Here is a 24,536-nt window from a genome sequence, read left to right on the forward strand (position 1 = left end):
ATGTGGATACCTGAGCAAAGGGGTATTGGATATTTTTTGGCCTTGCATCAAGGTTAAACCATTCCAAGTGCTGGGTGTGGATTGCCAGGGTATCAGCCTGAGACTCACACATGCATGTACAAAAGTGAACATTCCCCACACACACACACACACACACACACACACACACACACACACACACACACACACACACACACATTCACACACACACACACACACACACACACACACACACACACACATACACACACACACACACACACACACACACACACACACACACACACATATACACGGCTGGACATATACATGCGCATATATGACAGTCCATATTTTGTACTGCTGACCTTACTTACCACTGGGTCACCCCTGAAAAGATACCATTAGCTTATTGGGAGAAACAAAGTCAATCAGGTATAAATAAATAACTAATAAATAAATATCTACACTAATACCACTATGATAGCAACACATCTGCACAAAGGCCAACATAATGCGGGGACAATTAACCAGAAATAGGGGCATATTTGACATAGATGTTGCACAGAAGTGTGTTAGAATGAAACTCAAATATACCTCTCAACCTCTTAGAGCACGAAATCTGGACAAAGCCATAACTAATGGGGGGGCAAAGGCCCAAAACTAGGGACAGATTTTTAATATTGCTCTTCCAGACTTAGAAAGTTGATGAAATAATAGGTTGTGCAGTAGCATGAACTTTATGAAGTTTGAAACTCAAATGACATGCTGATGATTTGCCAGAAAATCAAAATGTTATGATGAAAAGATCAAAAATATGAGACAAAATCTAGACATTCTGCACAAATCAAGACAGTTGAGAGGCATGCACTCAAATGTATATAATATTTTATTTATTTATATTTATTTTTCATTTTACATTTGTTTACCAAGAGATTTCAGCTGGGCAAGTTGCCCATTTTCAGCAGAGGCCCAGGGAGAAAAGCTCCATACAAAAACAAGATAACTAAGACATCATCATCTTTCGGCTTTTCCCGTTAGGGGTCGCCGCAGTGGATCATCTCTTTCCATTTCTTCCTATCCTCTGCATCTTGCTCTGTCACACCAACCACCTGCATGTCCTCTCTCACCACGTGCATAAACCTTATCTTAGGCCTTCCTCTTTTCCTCTTACCTGGCAGCTCCATCCTTAGCATCTTTTTCCCAATATACCCATCATCCCTTCTCAGCACATGTCCAAACCAACGCAATCTTGTCTCTCTTGCTTTGTCTCTAAACTGTCCAACATGAGCTGACCCTCTAATATACTGATTCCTAATCCTATCCATCCTAGTCACACCAAGTGCAAATCTTAACATCTTTAACTCTGCCACATCCAGCTCTGACTCCTACCTTTTTGTCAATGCCACTGTCTCCAATCCATATAACATAGCTGGTCTCACTACCCTCTTGTAGACCTTCCCTTTCACTCTTACTGGTACCCGTCTGTCACAAATCACTCCTGACACTCTTCTCCACCCATTCCACCCTGCCTGTACTCTCTTCTTCACCTCTCTTCCACATTCACCATTACTCTGAACTGTTGATCCCAAGTACTTAAACTCGTCCACCTTTACCAACTCTACTCCCTGCATCCTCACCATTCCTCTACCCTCCCTCTCATTTACATACATATATTCTGTCTTAGCCCTGCTGACCTTCATTCCTCTGCTCTCTAGAGCATATCTCCACCTTTCCAGAGTCTCCTCAACCTGATTCCTACTCTCACTACAGATCACAATGTCATCTGCAAACATCATAGTCCATGGGGCCTCCTGTCTGATCTCATCTGTCAACCTGTCCATCACCACTGCAAATAAGAAAGGACTCAGAGCTGATCCTTGATGTAATCCCACCTCCACCTTAAATGGATCTGTCACTCCCACTGCAGTCCTCACCACTGTCACACTACCCTTGTACATATCCTGTACCACTCTTGCATACTTCTCTGCCACTCCCGACTTCCTCATACAATACCACAGCTCCTCTAGGGACCCTGTCATATGCTTTCTCCAAGTCTACAAAGACACAATGCAACTCCTTCTGACCTTCTCTGTATTTCTCCAATAACACTCTCAGAGCAAACATTGCATCTGTAGTGCTCTTGTCTGGCATGAAACCATACTGCTGATCACTATTCATCACCTCCCTTCTTAACCTAGCTTCCACTATTCTTTCCCATAACTTCAAGCTGTGACTGATCAATTTTATCCCTCTGTAGTTACTGCAGCTCTGCACATCACCCTTATTCTTAAAGATAGGTACCAAAACACTTTTTCTCCACTCCTCAGGCATCCTCTGACTTTCCAAAATTTCATTAAACAATCTAGTTAAAAATTCCACTGCCATTTCTCCTAAGCACCTTCATGCTTCCATTGGGATGTCATCTGGGCCAACAGCCTTTCCATTCTTCATCCTCTTCATAGCTGTCCTTACTTCCTCCTTGCTAATCTGTTTCACTTCCTGATTCACTATCCCCACATCATCCAATCTTCTCTCTCTCTCATTCTCTTCATTCATCAGCCTCTCAAAATACTCTTTCCATCTGCTCAACACACTCTCCTTGCTTGTGAGTACCTTTCCCTCACTATCCTTTATCACCCTTACTTGCTGCACATCTTTCCCAGCTCTGTCCCTCTGTCTAGCCAATCGGTACAGGTCCTTTTCTCCCTCTTTAGTGTCCAATCTCTCATACAACTCTCCATACGCCTTATCCTTAGCTTTCGCCACCTCTCTGTTTGCCATGTGCCTCATCTCCTTATACTCATGTCTACTTTCTTCATCTCTTTGACAATCCCACTTCTTCTTTGCCAGCCTCTTCCTCTGAATACTCTCCTGTACTTCCTCATTCCACCACCAGGTTTCCTTGTCCTCCTTCCTCTGTCCAGATGTCACACCAAGCACCTTTCTAGCAGTCTCCCTTACTAGTTCTGCTGTAGTTACCCAGCTATTCGGTAACTCTCCACTGCCTCCCAGTGCCTGTCTTAACTCTTCCCTAAACTCCACTTCACAATCACCCTTTTTTAACTTCCATCATTTAATCCTTGACACTGCTTTCACACTCCTCCTCCTCTTCTTGATCACCAACGTCATCCTACAGACCACCATTCTATGCTGCTTAACTACACTTTCCCCTGCCACCACTTTACAGTCTCCAATCTCCTTCAGACTGGCCCTCCTACATAGGATATAATCCACCTGTGTGCATCTTCCTCCACTCTTGTACGTCACCCTATGCTCCTCCCTCCTCTTAAAATATGTATTCACCACAGCCATGTCCATCCTTTTCACAAAATCCACAATCATCTGACCTTCTGCATTCCTCTCCTTAACACCATACCTACCCATCACTTCCTCATCCCCTCTGTTCACTTCACCAACATGCCCATTAAAGTCCGCTCCAATCACTAGTCTCTCACCCTTGGGTACACTCACCACAACTTCATCCAACTCACTCCAAAATTTTTCTTTCTTATCCATCGCACACCCAACTTGTGGAGCATATGCACTAACAACATTCATCATTACACCATCAGTTTCGAGCTTCATAAACATCACTCTGTCAGACACTCTCTTCACATCTAAAACACTCTTGGCATATTGTTCCTTTAGTATAACCCCTACCCTATTTCTCCTGCCATCCACACCACGATAGAACAATTTGAACCCATTTCCTAAACACCTGGCCTTACTTCCCTTCCATCTGGTCTCTTGCACGCACAATATATCAACCTTCCTTCTCTCCATCATATCAGCTAGCTCTCTTCCTATACCAGTCATACTGCCAGCATTCAAAGTTCCTACCCTCACTGCTACACTCCTAACCTTCCTCCTCTCTTCCTGCCTTCGGGCATGCCTTCGCCCTCCTCTTCTCCTTCGGCCAACAGTAGCCCAATTTCCGCCAGCACCCTGTTGGCTAACAGTACTGGTGGCGGTCGTTGTTAACCCGGACCTCGACTGATCCAGTATGGAAATATGAAATTTTTGTGCCATAAGTGATGTGGCAGAATTTTAAGACAATACATACTTAATAATGTAAACAGATTAATAAAACAATACAGTACAAGATTGATAGAAGAGAAATATATTCTTTCAAATATACTTAAAATTAAACTTGCAAAATATGTGTAATAAAAAAATTACATAGTAAAAATTGGGGACACCATCAGTAAGAGGTAATAAATCCTTCACTACTTTATGGCATCACTGTTTGATCAAGTGAGTACTTGACAATTAGACTAAACAAGTATTTGAGTGTATTGAAAACAGAATATATGAAACAGCCTATGTGAAATATATGGTGAACTGAATAATGTTTGGTCTATCCTGTGTCTGAACAGGTACACTTCTTCCAGGAGTTGGTTAAGTAGGTAGAAAGAAGGTTTTTGAAATCACATGTACTGTTTATGTTCCAGATTTCTAGAGGGATAGTGTTCCATATTTTAGCTATGGCACTAGAGTAGAAGGAGTCACCTGATCAATTCTGGCTTTTGGTGACTTCAACTAGTGTTTTGTTGGAGGATCTTAGTAGATGATTGTTAATATAGTGATTTAACAGGCCTTGTAGAGCAGGTGTTTTTTCAGGGGGGTATAGAATCTGGTGAGTAATTTTAAGTTGGTTATACGTTAGTAAGTTTGGTACTTCCAGCCAGGATAACTGTTTGAGGGCTAGGCAATGGTGGGTCATGTAAGCTGAGTCAGTAGCAAATTTTGCTATTTTTTATAACAGCTGGTTAATTTGTTTAAGTCTGCTTTACTTAGGTTAATTAGTATGGGTGAAGCATAAAGAAGTGTAGAGAGTAGGTGGGTTTTTGGGATGGTGGCCTCACTATTATTGGTGAGGTAGATTTTGCATCTGTAGAGGGTTCCGAGTTTTTTTTGGAATTTTGTTATAGTATGTGCTGTATATTTGTTAAACTTCATGTTATTATCTATGATAACTCCTAACAGTTTGGTCTGTGAAACTGGGATGATAGAGGCATTGTTAGAAGTGAGTATTTTGAATGGGGGAATGGGATCTGTGGCTTTTGTGGGATGGAATAGCATTAATTGTTTTTTTTTTTTTTTGGAGGTTAAGTATTAGTTGTGAATTGGATAACCAAGTTTCTATGGCAGTAAAGGATTCTTGGGTCAGTTTTTGCAGAAGCTGGAGAGGGGGGGGTAGAGCAAATTAGTGCGGAGTCATCAGTGCACTGGACAAGACTGACATGGATGGTGGCTTTGTGAAGGCCATTGGTAAATATGGTGAAGAGGAGAGGTCCAAGGATGGATCCTTGTGAGACACCTAAGGTAACAGGGAGAAGAGGGGATAAATAGTTTCACCATTTTACAGTTTGTTGATGGTTAGTTATATAGTTTTTAAACCATGATACATAGAGTTATGTAGCTTGAGTTCTGAGAGTACCAATAGTAGTTTGGCATGGAAGACTGTGTCAAACACCTTCGAGAGATCAAGAAAGATAGCGGAAACCAGGTTACCGTTGTTCATTTACAGTGTTGGAAAAGCTAATAAGGGCTGTAGTGGTGCTATGATTGGGTCAAAATCCATGTTGTGTGTTAGACAGGAGATTATTAGTTAGGAGATAGTTTAGAATCTGGGAATGTATGCCTTTTTCTAGAATTTTTGAAAGAGGGGATAGTATGGTGATTGGTCGATAGTTTGATAGTTCCATTGAGTTAGAACCTTTATGGAGTGGTATTATATATGTGAGATATTCCAGAGGTTTAGGATGTATTCTTCCGAGACTGACCTATTTGTTAATAAGGAGACAGGGTATGAGATGACTTTGGCTGTGATTTTAAGGTATTCTGCTGGGAGTTTGTCAGTTGCTAGGGATATGGGTGACTGACTCACCCCAATGATATGTCAGAAAGCCACAAATTTTATATGGAAAACAGCTGGACACCTTGGGAATTTCTGCACAGTTGAGAGGTATGAATGCAAAGTATATGGTCTAAACACAGTACAGGACAGTGTATCTGCAGTGCAGAGTATTGTGATATCCCATTCCTGGCATTCTATACTGAAGTTGTGTAAATGATCTGTAACAGGACATGGAATGCCATGTAAAATGAACACTCAGGGAAAGTGTGTATATTGAATAGGGACACACAGATGAATTATAAGTATGAACACAGAGAAAGAGGACAGGTGAAACTACCTAATGTACAGCAGAGGAGAGCATGTCAATGAAGATGGTTGTAGCAGCAACACCAATCACATATCTATGTGGTACAGTAGGGACTCTACAGTGAAAATGTGTTTTATGTGACTGTCATGCAAGGTGACATAACAATGGGGAGGATGTCTGTGTGATATAAGCATCCTGACCTGAATAATGCAGATGACATCAATCAGGGATCTGATGTACAATTGGTATAGTGTACATATTATGAAGCTGTGCAAACTGATATGCCTGAATATGAACATCTCAGCAGAGGTCCCCAGCAAGGTGGGCACAGGTAAAGGCTCATGGAAAACATTACAAGAACCAACTACAATCATGGGCAATATCAAAATAACACCACCAATAATCCCATGCCTCTGACCTCTGACATAACAAACGTGATGTACAGTGATCAGAGATGAGTCTGAACGCACACACACACACTTGAAAAATGATTATGATACATCCACACTGTATGTGGGTAACCACACACACACACACACACACACACACACACACACACACACACACACACACACACACAAACACACACACACACACACACACACACACAGACACACACACACACACACACACACACACACACACACACACACACACACACACACACACGCACTGTCCTGGCACTGTAACATCACTTAACTAATGGACAGGAAAGGGCCTAGCAGACAGAACTGATGTATGGACCTGATCACGTGACCTGAGATATAGGTCACGTCACACATTTCAACATAGTGAGATGCCACATATGTGATACACTGGTCTACCCATTTGGTGATATAGCTGTTTATGGCCACATATGACTGTGTTGATTGAATACCTCAGTGTAGATTTGTGTCAAATGCCTTCCCTGGTCAAGTTCCAAAATATGATACTGTTGTCATCATGCATGCTCTCAATGACCTTTTTGAGGACATCTATCAGATGTAAAGGACTTGATGTAGCATTAGCAACTCACACAGATCTGTTGCACACAGCCAGAATACAAATAGTGGATATGTAGAAGAGGTCCGTGATGACATGTTGGTCTACCTCACAGGTGAGGAGAGTCAGGATGTCTCTATACATGCATGCATCATGCACTGTCTCCCCAACTCAGATGGATGCATGTTGATGTACACCCTTGTATGGGAACATAGCCCATGTGGAGGGTGTGTTGAAGTGTGTATTCAACCATATCCGGAAGGTGTATGTGCTGAGTCACACCATAGGTCATCTGTGATATTGTCACAGGCCATTAATTCTGTGTGATAGTCCTGGATGAAGGTAAGACAGTGTATACTGCCTATCGTGATCTGGCCTAAGGTTTTGACACAATCCCCCACACAGGTATCAATGAGAAACCCTCCCAGTTGGGGATTAACCCTTAAATCAGTAGATGGGTAACCAATTGTCTCACCGACAGAACACATACTGTGAAAGTTGGTGAATCAACCTGTACCAGTAGAGCTGTCACCACTGGCAAACAACAGGGATCTGTGCTTGGCCCTTCACTATTTGGACTCTATTTCACTACACTTCAGGCTAAAGTATATGGCCTTTGGATGACCAAGTTTTCTGATTCAAGCATATTAGGTGCAATCAGTGAGTCCACCAATGATGATAACATAGTACAGGAGGAGCTAACAGGCACACAATCTACAAATAAATGGAGGAAATGTGTATTTTTCTATGTTGTCCATCTGAAAAGTGGAATTCCATGGTAATCACAGCACTGATAACAGTCCTGCTATGCTGATACCCAGTGATGCAAGCACTGGAAACACATGTAAATAGCACTTTGAACTACAACCACCAAGTGTCCACACTGGTATTGAAAGCCTATGTTGTGGACATCAAAAGTCATGCCATCATATTCAGATCTTGGGATTCTATGACAGCACTGTAGTCAAACTTTATCAGAACAGTAATAGAGTATAATGCTTTGTTTTGCATGCACCTCACCAGACACATGTAGCAGCCAGAGAGACCACAGGGCTTTCTTTGCAAGATAACACAGGGTCTACAAACTATGCCATAATGTATGTGGATGGAGTTAAAGCCATGTCACTGTAATGTGTCTGGTATAGGATGAGGTGATGTCTGCCTGTCAACTAGGCCAGTGACTGACCCTGCCTTGGTGGGAGTACTGCATATCCAAAAATCTGATATAGCTGATGACATCAGCAGTGTCTTTTAAGGAGAATATGGTAAAAACAGTGTCCACACACAAACACACACACACACACACACACACACACACACACACACACACACACACACACACACATACACACACACACACACACACACACAGTGAGACTAGAACCCCCACCTATCTAAGTACACAGACTACAGAACTCAGTACTTAATGCATGTGCCACAGGATAAGTCTGACTTGAAGTGTCTCAGACAACACTTTATAGCTGATTACATCAGCAGTGTCTGTTGAGGAGAATATAATAGTGTCCTACATGGTGGTGTAAAATGCTCTGTGTAGTGTCAAGCAAGAGCTCACACAGACACAAACACACACAACACTCACTGTTGATTGCAGTGAAACTACAGCACCTATTTGAGTATACAGGCTACAGTACTCAGTACTTTATACAAGAGCCATGACACAAGTCTGCCTTTGACAAGAGTGCAGGTGAACTTATAGTAGATGACATCAGCAGGTCATGTGGCAGACAAGATGTTGTACAGGTTGCATGAAATAGTGTGTAGGCATCTACAAGAATCAAAATACTGTCAATCCATAGTATTGGAGCAGTAACTGTGGAATACATAATTCTGCTCTTCTGTCTAGACACACACACACACACACACACACACACACACACACAAACACACGCACACACACACACACACACACACACACACACACACACACACACACACACACACACACACACACACACATACATACACACAGTTGACTACACTGAGAACAGAATCCCTACCTATTTAAGTAGACTACAGAACACAGTACTTTATGCAAGCACCACAGCACACATATGACTTTTACAAGCATGCAGGTGAACTTATAGTAGCTGACATCAGCAGGCCATGTGGGAGAGAAGATGTTGGGAGGTCTACATAGGTTCATAGCTTCATAAGTTCATAGGAGGCTACTAGCCTAACAGCCCTAGGGTGTTTAGAAGACTAGCTGTGTAAAAACACAAGTGCCCTTATTGATCATATTTAAATGGTCATTATCATTGAGATTTTGTGAGCAGCACCAACTGGCCCTGTCCATGAGGGATATAGTTGCCACCCCAGAGGTTTTGTTATAATCACATAACCAGTATTCAAGGTTGTGCTTGAAGAGGGTCATAAATCAGCACTCCTTCACACACAGTGGGAGTCTATTACAGAGGAATGTGAATCACTTGACAATATATCTGTCTCCCCAGCATGTTCTGTTTATGTCACAGGCTAGATTGAGAACCCTGGGGCAAGTTATTTTTGTCCCATTTGATTTGCTGATGTCCAGCATCTCCAGTAGAGCATGGTCTGAGACTGCTCTGTAGCCCAGGCATAGGTCACCTCTCAGCAACCTGCATGATACTGAGTACATTGAAGGGTCTTTCAGTCTTTCCATGTATGTCATGTTTGGAGGCCCTGGATTCTCACTGGCACAAGCCTGTGATGTTTCCAGTTGCTGCAGGTGTCTGGTGAGGTACAGACAGAAGGGAGCATTGTATTCAATTAGTAGTCTGTTAAGTGCAGAATATAGCAAAGGGTAGTCTTTGATGTAATGTCCATATGTATAAGGTGAGCAATGCAGAATCTGTGTGTCACCACTATGGATACAGTGATGAAAGTGTAGATTGCTATCAATATGTGTTTCCAAGTCTCACAACACTGTGTTTGAGTTTAGAGGGGTGGTACTATGCATATCATAATTAGCAGGGGTACTTCACTGCCAAAGGGGACCAATGAGGTATTGTATGCTTTAAGGTTTAGGCCATGAGTTTGGCACCAATCATTTGTGTATGTCAGCCCCTTCTGTCATACCATCATTGGAGGACTCTATATGTGTGTGTCCAGTTAACAGTCATCTGCAATCTTGGTAAACCACAGGCCATCTACCATTGCCTGCTCTTCCGGGAAGTAGTTTGGAAACAGTTGAGGGTGCAACAGAGCTGTTTGTGGTATTCTAATGGCAAGTGGTTAGTGGTGGAGGTGCAGTCCACATCTTTGAGGGTGTGCATTCTGTCGGTGAGCCAGTTGGCTATCCATCTACTACTGTATGGCTTAATTCCCACATGGGAGATCTTCACTATGAAATATGAACGAGTGATAGTGTCAAAGGCCTTGGATAACTCCACATAAGCAATACATCCTGTTATCCCTCATCCAGGTCTTTGCTGTCAGTATCAAAGAAGTCCACAAGATTCAATAAGCAAGATCTACCCTTAACAAAAAGAAAATGGGTCAGGTCAAGTGTGCTGAAGGTCAGCTATGTCCCTGTGGATAAGATCCAAGCTGATTCCTTCCCTAGCCTTGCAGATAAGGGTTTTTGTATATGGGTCAATAGTTGTAGTTCTGCATGTTACCAGATTGATGTGCATTCCATATCATACAACATTTGATATTACATTTTGCAGTGTAGGTGATATATATGTGGAAAAAGTACTGAGACGCCAGGGTTGCAGTGTTTCAGGGGGTGGCAACTCATGGATGTATTGTAAATATATGAGATATTGTTAGATAGGGCCCTCAGTTTGTAACGTTTCCACATGTAATTTCATGTCATAGACAGAAACGGGAAAGTAAACTTCAATAATGCAGAATAATATGTACATTTCCACAGCAAGGTGAGCAGCTGGTTTGGGTGATGATTGGCAAACTGTATACGCATGCAAGATACACATGTTTGCACATAGTTAAACAGTCAGCAAATGCGAGCCGCATTGCTAAAGTCTGACAGTTAGTATTGAGTCTATGAAACACACCTGCTGCTTAACTGACTCTGTGGCAGCACATGTTAATGTATTGATACATTCCTTTTTAGGGATAGATGGTACTGGGTTCCAATCCAGGTGTACATAATACTTTTACATACTTTAAATTACACAGTGATAATGCAATGACATGAATTCTTTATAGTAAATGTGTTGCTGCATGTTGGCATAGTGCAGCAGTGTTAAACAGCATTGCACAGGTGTAACTGCAGCAGTTTCTCGCCATATACCATTGCTGCACATTGGTGCACAATGCACACCTCCATGCAAACATGGAGCCCAGAAAGTGCAGGGACCCATTACTTTTGCAGCAGCTTGTGTGTGTTGTGTGTGATTCTATTTTATGACAGATTAAAGCTGTTAAAATGGGGTAGATAGGAAAGTGGTGAGATGGGGAACAAGCAGGGGGAAGAACAAAGGGAAAGCAAGACAGGAATGTGCAGGAGGGAGGTAGGAAAGAACCAGAGCTATCCATTTCTTTACCAGTGTAAACCGAACATGTGTGCAAAATATTAACTGAATTTGGACTGTCACCTCCAGAGAAAGGGGTGACCACAGCACAATCATGTTGTATAGCCAAGTAGACCAAATCAATCAAATGTATCAAGAAGATATATGTGTGAAATTGAGAGCTATGTATGGATATTTTTTATTTATTTATTTATTTTTTGTGGGACAGGTGCCTATTTAATTTTTATTTCAGAGAGAGAAGACTTTTGGAGAAGGGGCATATGTATCTCTGGGTCAGGTAATTTGGGTAAGTGAGGAAGCAATTGCAGATTGATAAGGCAAACAAGATAAGAGACAGGGATAATGATGGACACAAAAGGTGAGGGGGCACCATGATTGTGGTGAGGTTGTGGACATCCTGAGCCCACGGTCATCAAGCTGAGAAACAGTGAGAATTCAGTCTTCAACCACTGGACTGTCATCAATGTAACCTCACTCGTCTGGTGCTAGAGTGTTTGATATCTCCTCCTGTTCCTCCTAAGACTATGCAAAATGAGGGAGAGTAGCCTTTCCAGTTGGCGTAGCCGTGCACTAATGGTGCAGTTCACCAGCCTATACACCACCCCTATCAACTCACTGTGGACGATGAAATCACCACCTCCACCACTGCTCCAGGAGGGTACCTCTGGACCAGCCTCCAGGGCAGGACTACCTGATGTTGCAGGTAGTGCAGAGGCAGCAGAGGTAGTGCTGCCAGGTTGGCTCCCAGACATACTGTGAATTGGTGCTGCAGCCAGTGTTGTGAGAGTAGGCTGATCCAATGTGGCTGGCCTACCTCACTGTGCTGTTGAGCATTTAGTGATGTGGTACACATGGATGACATGGACACATTTTGAAGACACATAATAAAAATAAAAAAAAGAAATTAAAAAAATAAAGTAAAATAAAGATGTATTTATAAAATAAAATATACAAATAAAATAAAAAGTTATAAGTTAAAATAAAATAAAATAGAAATAAAAACATTCATAAAATAAAATAATAAAATAAAAAATATATTTGTTAAAAATAAAATTAAAATAAAGAAAATAAAAAAGAGAAATAAGGGTTGAGGTGAGAGAAAAAAGAGATAAATCAGTAACTTCATATGTGACATAAAATGCATTAATACAATTATGCAACTCTATTTTATCTTAACTTTTACATTTATGTCTCCCACCTCCTAACAGATGCACAGTATACTACAGACTGCAGCAAGTAACATATGCATGTTCCAATTATACAGTTTACAGCAGGGCATTGGTGCCACTGGTATAGAGGTTTTAATTTAATGTAAATATTATTGAAGAAATAACAGTACTGTACAGTTGTGAAGTGTAGCATTTGAACCCACAACCTCTGACTAAAGTCTAATATTAGACTCACACAATTGTTTTGTGCTAGAGACTAATGCATGCATATTTGCTTTTACATTTGGGATATGTATAATCAATATGATACAACTCTATAAAATACCAAAAAGGTATCTTTAACTGTTAATGCTACAATAATACTACTGTTCTGCTGCATACATACCACTTGCTTCCGCAGTCTTGCCAATCTAACCCTGTGGACTCAGACATTGCACTCCTGATCACTGGCAGCTAGGGAAAAACAGAACAGAAGACCATTATGCATGTTAGTCTTGCCTATATTCAGCTTTCTAAGTCTTATCAGTATTCTCTTGAGTTGATTCTTATATAGATGTAGGGTGTCCTCATTCCTAAATTCCTCAGTCCAGCAGCTGAGTGTATCCCTCTTCCTCCTATGTAGGTCATTGAAATGATGCATGCATTGCTCTCCAGCACATGTAATACAAGTGGCACTGGCTACAGCCTGTCTAAACTATCTCAAGTCTTAGACTTGTACTGGCAGCCAGAATAGTCCCCCTGCAGAAGCCTATGGCTGTGGTGCTTTACTAGGAGTACAATGATTATCCTGGACTCCTGGACACCCCACCTCTGTGCCCTAAACCTGGCACCTTCCCCACTAATGCCAGCCATGTCTATCTACCAGAGGATCTAGAACAATGGAGACTGATGCTTTCCCACCAATTCCAGTTATGGTGTTTACTGGAGTGCGTATAACCGCACTACATGTTTGTGAGATGGTGCACTGAAAACAACAGTGTCAAGCAGTGAGGAATGAGAAAATTTATTTTTACACTGTGGAATTCAAACATATGCATAAGGGACTAAACATTTACTTCCAAAGCATTGATTTTCCATCTTTGCCACAGATGAAGTGCTGCTCGTACATACTCAGGCATCATACATAAATGCAGGTGACAGTACAAGCTGTTACACATATATGTGTGTGACCTGTCAAGGTTATTGGATATAAACTCAGTTGTGTGTGTCTTAGGCAAATATATAAATATATATATATATATATATATATATATATATATATATATATATATATATATATATATATATATATTACAGTAATATAGTACACTGTATACTCTGTCATACATCTGATAATAAATCTGATAATATATCCATAAATTAATAACTAAAAAGCACAATAATAGTGTGCCATCCCTCACACATATAATTATTATCAGCTCCACTATCAAAAGTGTTATAACTGAGAGTGAATATAATGGGAAGTGGAACAACAGTAAAAGTGTATAGAAAATCCTGTATTAGAACCCAGAACCATATGTATAGCAGTTCTACACTTACACCTGTTGCCACAAGATAGTTGAAATAATTCTTCATGTTTCAGTTTATTGCTATAAACTGCAATAACACAACTATAAAAAAGGTTGCACATCCTGTACTAGAACCCAGAACTATCTGTAGTTCAGCCCTATACTAACACCTGCTGACAGAGAACTAGTTACATGACATTCCCTAATTTACTAATAATTCTTAAGCTCTCTGTGTTAACTAATGTGCAATGCCACTTATCAGGTTTGCGCAGTGCCCAACAGAATTAATTGAATGTATCCGGTCTCTATTTTTGGCTGTCTGGGTCCTGTCTGCTTCCTGGGAGGTCCAGTTGTCCAGCTTGTACACTGCCATGCTTTGTACAAATGAGATAAGCAGAGTCAAACCTGCCCTTCATTTCCTCCATTCCAGTGACTGTGCTAAGCAGCATATCATGCAAATACTTTCTCCCCCGAAAAAAAAGAAAAAAAATTAAAAAAAACAAGATAGAAAAGGGAAAAAATGAAAAAAATGGACAAGTAGTTGAGATGAGGAAAACTCAGTCTATGACATACACACTAGAAATGATGGCTCTGATGAGATATTTCTACATAGATCTGGATTTAACTCTCAACCAATGAACATGGGGTGGGTGCCTTATCCCTCTTTGCCACACAAACAGCCTTGCAGCAATGACCTGAAATCATTTTTCATACAACCAAATGCAACATCATCTACAGTAATATAAAATCATACAACTGTTATTAATACATTTATTATTTCTGGATGTAGTGCACTTAGTGACCACACAACCTGCTATGATTATTGCTTGCAAATATACAGCTCTGCCTTACCTCTCTGTGTTTGTTGGTCATTCTTCAGTTATCTGACCAGTAATCTGAGATATGCAGTATGTAAGCCATTCTATATCATTGGCCTTAAAATTTGTGAGGATATTAAATGGAAATAATAACATCTGCAGTTGCCAAGAAATGAAGGGCAGGTTGGATGGATGTTAAGGTAGACAACCTGTGAATTGTGTGCTGCTTACTTTACATTTCCAACTTTACATCTAACACTTTGTGGATCTAACCTGATACACCCACTGGATATAAGTCAGCCTGCATTGCTGTTGTGTTTTCCTTTTCCCAACTAGTAATCACGCATAGTTGCAATCTATTGAAAACAAACACTGAAGGAGTGTGTGCAGTATGTTTACATCTCTTACACAGATCCAAGTATTTGGGATTCAGCAATTCTAATCAGTTCACACCTCATTTGTATCTTCATTATACTAACAGCCCTGAATCTATACCATATAAAAAGGCAACTGCATAGCTAGGCAAACTGATAGCGAGGAGACTTGTTTATGTGGAGAGGATTGAACATACGCTATTTCTTTGGGATATATCTGCACAGAGGATTACTGAACTTCAGACATTATGCTTCCTTTTTGTCCACTACATACTGCATATGCTGGAATGTATTTAAGAACAATTGACCAAAGGCTTTTACACTTTTATCTGCATGCATTAGTTAGAAGTGTACTAAAGCCATGGGCATATTTGTCGAACCATTTCACAGGTATATGTGATTGTCAAGTCTTGAAAATGGAATGATCTGTGATAAATATTTGTAAATGTTTAATGGACAGCTCCTTTGATAGTATTTTTAAATTTTAGCATTTCAAATATGGCAAAAATGTGTAAATTGCTTGTTCTTTTTGGAGGGCAATGCTGAGTTACTTGTAGCCTAGGCAGGTATGACCCTAGCCCTGAGTAGCATTCTGCCATCACTCAGAATGATACCACAGTACAAGGACAAAATGATTGACTTCAACAATTGGCTAAGCTTCTGGTGTCATTCTAAAGGGATCCAGTATCTGTCTGCCTGGGATGACATGGTCGACAGACCACGATGCTTTGCAGAGATGGCCTGCACCTGTCACCCCTGGGATTCTGGATACTGGCTAAGGTTCATGCCGCCCCTATAGTGACTTTTTTAGGCAAGCTTCAAATGACAAATTCACCACTGTAACAAGAACAGGCAAGCAAAAACCGAGGGTAATGCTACTCAATGCTAGAAGTCTAAATCTCAAAATGCACTCACTCGAGGCACTCCTTAAAATGGAGAACATCAATATCTGTGCAGTGACTGAGACCTGGTTCAAGGCTCCAGAGAGCACCCCTGCACTACCAGGTTATAACTCATACCACACTTTTCGGCCATGTAACCTGGACCGGAACACCAAAGGCAGAGGTGTGTCCATATTCATTAAGGATATCCACACCTCCAGGCTAGTTGCTCAGTATAATGCATCCAAAGTTATTCAAGTGCAACTAACTCTGGGCAAAACTGCAATGCAAACTGTAGCTTGCTACAGATCCCCCACCATGCCCCAGGATTCTCACTCCTCTTTTTTTGATGTATTGGAAAATATTAGGGTTCAACCAAACACCCTAATAATGGGCGATTTCAACTACCCCACCATTAACTGGGAAAACTACTCATGTACCAACTCCTTCACTCAACACTTTCTGGAATTCATAAACTCCAATGCCCTGGATCAACTTATCCACATCCCCACCAGGGGCAACAAATCTAGTCATTACCAACATGAATGACCAGTGTTCCACACCTGAAGTCAATGCCTCATTGGTCCGATCTGACCATAAGCTAATCACCCTAGATATCCACATCCTGCCCCCACTAAGGAAACCATGGTAAAAAAATTCTCCAAAGCCAACTTCATGCTTCTTAAGACAGAAGTGGTGAACTTCATGACACCCATGCAGATGGACAATACAGTTACGACTACTGAATCCTACACAATTGCATTTTATAAGCACTTACAGGAGTGCATGGATCATGCTATCCCAAATAGAACCAAGAAGCTATCCTCCAAAAAAAGGAAGCCAGTCTGGTGGTCCCCTGCCATAAACAAACTGTACAACAGAAGGAAGAAACTGTTGCAAAAGAGAGCAAAATCCCATGAGTGGAGGAGCTCCCTGGTCAGCCTCAGTAAGTGCGATCCCTGATAAAATCCTCCAAACCTAGTTATGAAAACAAAATCATCACTGATTCTAAAGACAACCACAAAGCATTCTATAGCTATATCAAGAATCTCAATGGCAACACTCAGATCTGCTCTGAGTTACAGCACAAAGGCAATAAATATACAGACCCAACTGATATTGCCAACATCCTGGCAGATAGGTTCAGTGCTAACTTTACCCCCCTCTCACCCCTAAAGGGCCCATCTCTATACCAGAAAAATGCAAAGTTCCTGTAATCACGGCTGCATAGGTAAAAAATACACTCTCCAAAGCCAAGAACACAGCATCCATGGGACCAGGCAACATCCCAGACTGTGTTCTACATGAACTACAGAACAAACTGTTGCCCCACCTAAGTACCATGTTCAATCATAGCCTCACTTCAGGCTTTGTGCCTTCTGAATAGCACATAGCGATGGTTATCCCACTCCACAAGGGGGGAGCCACCACGGACCCTGGGTACTACCGCCCCATTAGCCTGACAAGCCTGGTCTGCAAGGCCAGGGAACATATCATCATGGAACTTATAAACAAAGACATTAGTAATCTCCAAACTCTGGACCCCACCCAGTTTGGGTTTGTAAAAGGCAGATCATGTCTTCTAAACCTGATAGACTTCTTTGAAGCGGTCACCAAAGCCGTAGACGAGGGTAAGGTGGTTCACACAGCCTATCAAGATCTTGCCAAGGGTTTCGACACCATCCCTCACTCTGGAATTATAGATAAACTCACTAAACTAGGTATAAATCCCTATGTCACAAGATGGGTTGCCAACTGGCTCACTGACAGAACCCACACTGTGAAAGTAGCAGACTCCAAATCCAACTTCAGACCAGTGACAAGTGGAGTACCACAGTGTTCAGTCCTGGGTCCTCTCCTGTTTGGTATCTACTTCTCTGAAGTACAGGCTAACACAGAAGGTCTTTGGCTAATGACGTCCACAGATGACTGCAAACTAGGAGCCATAATCAAAACTCCTAACAATGTGGACATCCTACAAAAGGGCCTCACTGAGACAGATGCCAGGTGTCAAAGCCATGGCCTCAAGCTCAATGCCAAAGGTGCATTGTCATCCCCTTTGGTAAAAACTCTGTACCCATGAACTACAACATAGGCAGTATTATAATTAACACTGAAAGTGTGATAAGAGACCTTGGGACACAGGTGGACAATAGTCTCTCCTTTGATAATCACATCGCCACAGTAGTCAGGAAATCCTTCTACATGGCACACCTCATCACAAAAGGTTTCTCATCCAGAAAAAAAGAGGTCATTGTTCCCCTCTACTCATCACTCATTAGACCCATTATAGAGTACAACGCCCTTTTTGGTAAGTACCTCACAAGGCATCTGCAACAACTGGAAAGGCCACAGAAATACCTCACAAAGAGGATTACCAGCCTCAAACAGATGCCCTACAGAGACTGTTTAAAAAAACTCCAGCTTTACTCTGTCGCATATCGCCTACTCAGAGGTGATCTCTGCCTAACATACAAAGCTATGTGAAACCCAGAGCTGTTGGACATGCTCCACTTAAAGAAATCCCAATCCCTCCGAGCTACATGCTCTAGGGACCTAAACCTTGTCACCACAATAAACAGAACATGCCAGAGGGATAGATTCCTGTCCCAGAGACTTCCCATACTCTGGAATAAACTACCTATCTATATCAAACAAAGCTCCTCATTAGCACTCTTCAAGAAATATCTTGATGATTGGATGGGAAATAGGAAATTCACCCTGGGGATCACTTCTGTGGTTCTCCTCAACAGTGGCACAGGAAAATAATTTGCTTGGGTGGCAAAAGCCAGGGTACCTTTTTGGTTGGGCTTATATAGGCCCTAGGGCAGATAGCCTAGTACCTACCTATGAAGTTACTGTTCTGGCACAAACAAGGATATGTTACTATTGTTACTCTCTTTTTTTGTATCCTGCTTGTTGTTTGTATGTCGTATCTGTAGACTGTTTTATGCTTCTCCAGTAGGTAATACTAAGTGGCTACCTTTTCTGTTTTATCTGGGAACAGTTATTTTGCAGTTATGTGACACTTATGTGTATTATCATTCTGTTGTCTTTTAGGACACCTAGGAGTATGCCACCCAAGTGTGTCAATTCTCTGAGACCCCCTTTACCGATGCTGAGAATCAGGTTATAGTTGATGCCATTAGGCAAAACGGTGTCTTCCTGCTTGAAAGGGAATGGGGAGATATGGCATTCAGAAAGCAAATTTGGCACCAGATTGTGGATGATGTGAATGCTGTCGGTGCCCACAGCAGGACACATGAGCAGGTGTACCATAGGACCACTGACATGATCATATCTGCATGGAGGAGAGCAACTGCAGTGGACCATGACCAGATGGCTACCGGTGGAGGGCCTGCTATGGAGCCACCACTAACACCGACTGAAGATTTCATAGCCAATATCAGGGATCCAGGCAGCTCTCAGGAAAGTGCAGTACAGCATGTCCTGGATGTCAGTGCAACAGCTTCAGGGACAGCCAGCAGATCCCAGGAGGAGCTTCCAGGTAAGCTTTGGTATCTCAGCAATTTAATATTGATGTATAGTAAAACAATTGAAATCAATAAGTTACTTTTGTGTCACATGAATTCTTTTTTGGGCGGGGGTTGAAGATTGCTACAGTTATTAGCTTAGGCTGGAGTTATCAGGCACATTCTTGTTGAAAGTATAGTAAATGGACATATAAATGGGTAAAAGTATTACCCCCTGTGTTACTGTTAAATGTGATGATGTTGCCCTTACCTTTTGCTTAACTTCTTCCAGGGCCATTTGGATTGCAGAGGAGCATCTCACTTGCAGATGTCAAGCCAAACATTTTAATGCCACTACTGCTGAGCAATTTAAAGAAATATTTTAATGTGTGCTGTTGATGTCAGGCCTGTAGTGTGTATTGTTGTACTGTCTGTAATAGTGGCACCACTGTTAGTCTGTTAGCATATAAAGTAAACTCTCAGTTAACTGGAACGCAAGAAACCATCACTGTCAAGCAACCAGCAAAAAATATTGAAGAAATACAATACAATTTTCATGTGTTGCACTTTCTATTTCCCCCCACAGAAACACATCTTATGTTTTTAGAGTTTTACAGTTTTAAAAAGGAAGATAGGAACAAATCAAACCAAACAAATAGTATAGGATACAGTATTAGTCAAGCCTATTTTAATAGTAACTCTCAAGCAACAAGAAATTACAGGTATCCGGCATCTACCAATCCCCATGGGTGCTGGTTAACTGAGAGTTTACCGTTGGACTAGAGTAATGTAGGTGCTAACTTTTCCTGTGTTTGTTGCTTTTTATCACTGGTGATCATGACAGTGGAAGTGTGGGCCCTCTGCTACTTGATGTCAGTATATCAGCAGACTCTAATGATGATGGTGTTCAAACAGAGGCACAGTCGGGAGGTGCAGAGGATGGATTTGACACTAAGGTTGACATACAGCCATCCCCTGCAATTCCATCGGCCACAGCCAGTAGGCCTCTGCCTACCCATTCCAGTGAGCCCACAGATATTGGACAGGTGGAGGGTGAGCCCATTGATCAGAGAAGTGTGGTTACTGCAGCTTCAGTGCCTGTTGTGTCTGGCCATAGCCAAAGTGTGGGTGAGGTGCCATGCAGGAGGGTTGATAGGGGTGGGTGCTCAGAGGAAGCCTGCTGTCCCTCCTTCACCTCATCCAGATGTCTCTTCTCATGCCATTCAACATATGTTTAGGGCCATCATGGAGGCACAGGCATGTTTCCATAAGTGCTGCAGACAGATGCTAAGGGTTGTAGATGTGGCACAGGCTGACATGCGTGACTGCCTTCACTGTGTTGCCGATTCAATGGATCAGATGAATAACATGTTGGAATGAGGGGTGGTTGTAATGGAATGAGGGGTGTCTGTCATGGAATGAGTATTGTCTGTGAGAGAATGTCTGCTGGGAGGGGAACGCCTTCCTCTTGGGCATATGTCAGCCACATCATCTGCTGTTAGCCAACATGGCCATGCCCGATCTCGATCCCGTAGTGGCAGTGCTTCCAGTGTTCTGTCAGTGAGTATGCTATCCAGACTCAGATGTGACAGCCCATGGAATTATGGCCTGGGAGTGCCCATAAAGGGTGCTTGTCCAGCAGACATCAGTCACATTCAGATAGCAGCAGTGCGTCTGACCATGGGCAACTCCCGGAAAAGCCAGTTCTTGTGGTCGGGAATGGCAACAATGAACTTCCACCTCTACCATGCATGGCTCACACATGTCTGACATACCAAGATGTTGAGCTAGCACAGACCTTGGCTTTGTTCATGCAGACACTCACACACCAATTTTACCTGGGGACACCCTCCCCAAAGACACACACACAACAGTTACATGGTTCAGCCGTGCAGCTTAAACCTCATTTTGTCTCAGTAGCCATTTGTTGGTTTATCCAAATGTCTGCCTGCTTCTCTTTCTTACTCACATGCACTCACTGACCTTTTGTGTCAGCCTACACATCCTGCCCTCCACCCAACCACCTACCATACTATGTGCAAGTGATAAGTGTGCCATAACCCTGTTTTCTGTCTTTTGGATTCAGGGATACATAAGGGTGCATAGCTTAGTGCTTAGTATATCTGCATTTGTGGTGTTGAACTGGTAATCTTACCTTTGACTTATACTGGCCTTGGAAAGTTAGACAGCTGATAGCATCAAAATTTCCCAATTTTATTGTGGATGATCTTGTGAGAGTTGTGAACTCAGAAACTGCAATGTGTATCATTACTTTCTAACTTCTCTCTTTAAGGATTTTCCAGTACAAATGTATGGTGTTAAACTGAGGGCATGCAGTGATCATTGGCATTCTTGAGAGGTATGAATGTGTGAATCTTTGATGCCTGAGGCCTACTACTTACTAACGGACACATATAAGTCACATTTTAAGATCAGTTTTGTCGCAATCTCCCACCTTTTACTTGCTTACAGTACCAATTACTGAAATACAAGGATATGCCACTCATTCAGATTATTGCACAATACACTCCAGGTTCAAGACTTACCTTGTAAAAGAAGCAGTTGACATGGTTTTAGTTCAGGGCTGACTCTTACTGATGCAAGCAGTACACAGCCAATACATGGGGAGGTACAGGTTGTGTGAGTTGCCTGGCATCAATGTTACTATATGTATGTGCATAGGAAGAATATTTTAGGCCCCTAGGTGGTGAGTGAGAGTGATATGGATTGTCTCTTATTTAATGCAATGGCATATTGAGCACACCTACATCTGCCTACTCCCACAGCAGCTGCTGCTTCCACCTCTGACTCCTCGTCTGCCTGTGGTGAGATATGTGCCCCTTCCCCTTGCTGATCCTACTGAAGCTGTTTTCTCTGGATGATGTTGTGTAGCAAGCACATACTATGAATATTTCTGTACATGTCCATGGATTGTAGTGCAGGGCTCCCCCAAATGTATCTAGCCACCAGGACCATGACTTCAGCAGCCCAAACACATGCTCTGTGATATTTCTGGTTTGAGCATGTCCATCATTACGGCATTTGTCTGTGGGTTTGTATGCATTTCTGATGGGTGTTATCAGCCACAGTTCCAGTGCATAGCCTGCATCCCCCAGTAAATGATCCTGAGGGATATTCCCCCTAGCAAACATCTAGTACAGTTGAGAGGTGTGCCAGATATGTGAGTCATGGTAACTCCAGGGCTCCCAGCACACTCGTTCACGATGATTCCCTTGGCATTACACATGACTTGGCAGTTGATGGAGTGGTAGCCCTTTCTGTTTATGTAGACCCTAACCTGTTCTCTGGGTGGTGCACTAGTTTCTATATGTGTGCAATCTGTGGCACTCAGTACTTTGGGGTACTGTGCTACAGGGTAGAACTCCTGCATATTTCTGGCCCTCTCCTCAGGACTATGGGGAAAATATATGTGGTCACTGGCGTGTTGGAGCATAGCATTCAGGAATTGATTGTGGATCCTGCATGCTGATGCCTTTGACACTCCCAGCATGTCCCCTGTTGGTCTCTGAAAGGTACCTGTAGCTAAGATTCTAAATGCTACACGTACCTTTGTCTCCACTGGGATGGGTTCCCCTCAGTTGGCCCTGGCTCTGAGTTGAGGACAGCAGAGATTGTAAAGTTCCATTAGTGTGTCCTTATCCATCCTGTAGCACTCTACAATTTCCATTTCATGTAGGTTGTGAAAAGTTAAATGGGGAATGAAAACTCTTCTCCTTCTTGGGCTAGGCCTATTGGCAGCAGCAGCTTTGGCTTCAGTCTGTAGAACTCCAATGGAGCACAGGATGTTTGCATTGTAACTTCCAATGGGTGGATCCTAAGCTTTTTCACACAATCAAATTATGTCCTCATATTTCAAACAAATGTTCATTTCTCTGGAACCATAAAGATTATGAAAGAAGTATAAATGGCAAACTCTTCAACACAAACTGTTTTTATATTGGTAGTATTCTTCAGGTTCGAGGTCTTAAACCAAATTTTATAAGTCACAGTAAACACAGTAACTATTATATTTGTAATATTTTGTAAACAACTTACAATATCTCACCAACCACTCAAGTTACACATACTGTCAGCAGCATTTTATTCATCTAGCTGAGAGCTTTCATGTGAGGCTAAGGAGCTCTGTTTGTGTTACTTGGTTGTTGAGATATTTAGAAAAAATGTGAAAATTATATCTATATAAATTAGTATCATAAAACATCAGTTAATATCTGTTTACCTGCACTAGACAGAGGTCAAATATTAATGCAGTTGAGTTTGCTATTGTGTAAGCTTTAAGATGAAGTATTTTAAAACCGTGTACATAGCATGGCTTTGGAATTATTGATGCAAATATAAACAAGCAATATTTGACCCCTAGAGGCATCAGTAGGAGTTAACTGCAGATGCACCTGGAGGCATCACTTGGATGTAATGAATTAAAGAAGCAACAGCCCCTAACATTCTTTCTGTGTAGACTCCTTTCTATGGCCATATTCCAAAACGTTTTGGAATTCACAGGAAAAACTAGCACAGAGTCTACACAGTTGCATTATAGCTTGTTGAATAGCTCCACCACGTTGGATTTGTTGATCAGCATGCAGTTCAGCTGCTTATGCTGTAATAAGCATGCCGCAGTGTTTACCTTGTCCATGTGGTGGTGCGCACCTGTACACAGTGCTTACTG

The sequence above is a fragment of the Protopterus annectens genome, chromosome 5.part1 (assembly GCF_019279795.1).
Source record: "Protopterus annectens isolate FY-2018-M chromosome 5.part1, PAN1.0, whole genome shotgun sequence".
Classification (NCBI taxonomy): Eukaryota; Metazoa; Chordata; order Ceratodontiformes; family Protopteridae; genus Protopterus; species Protopterus annectens.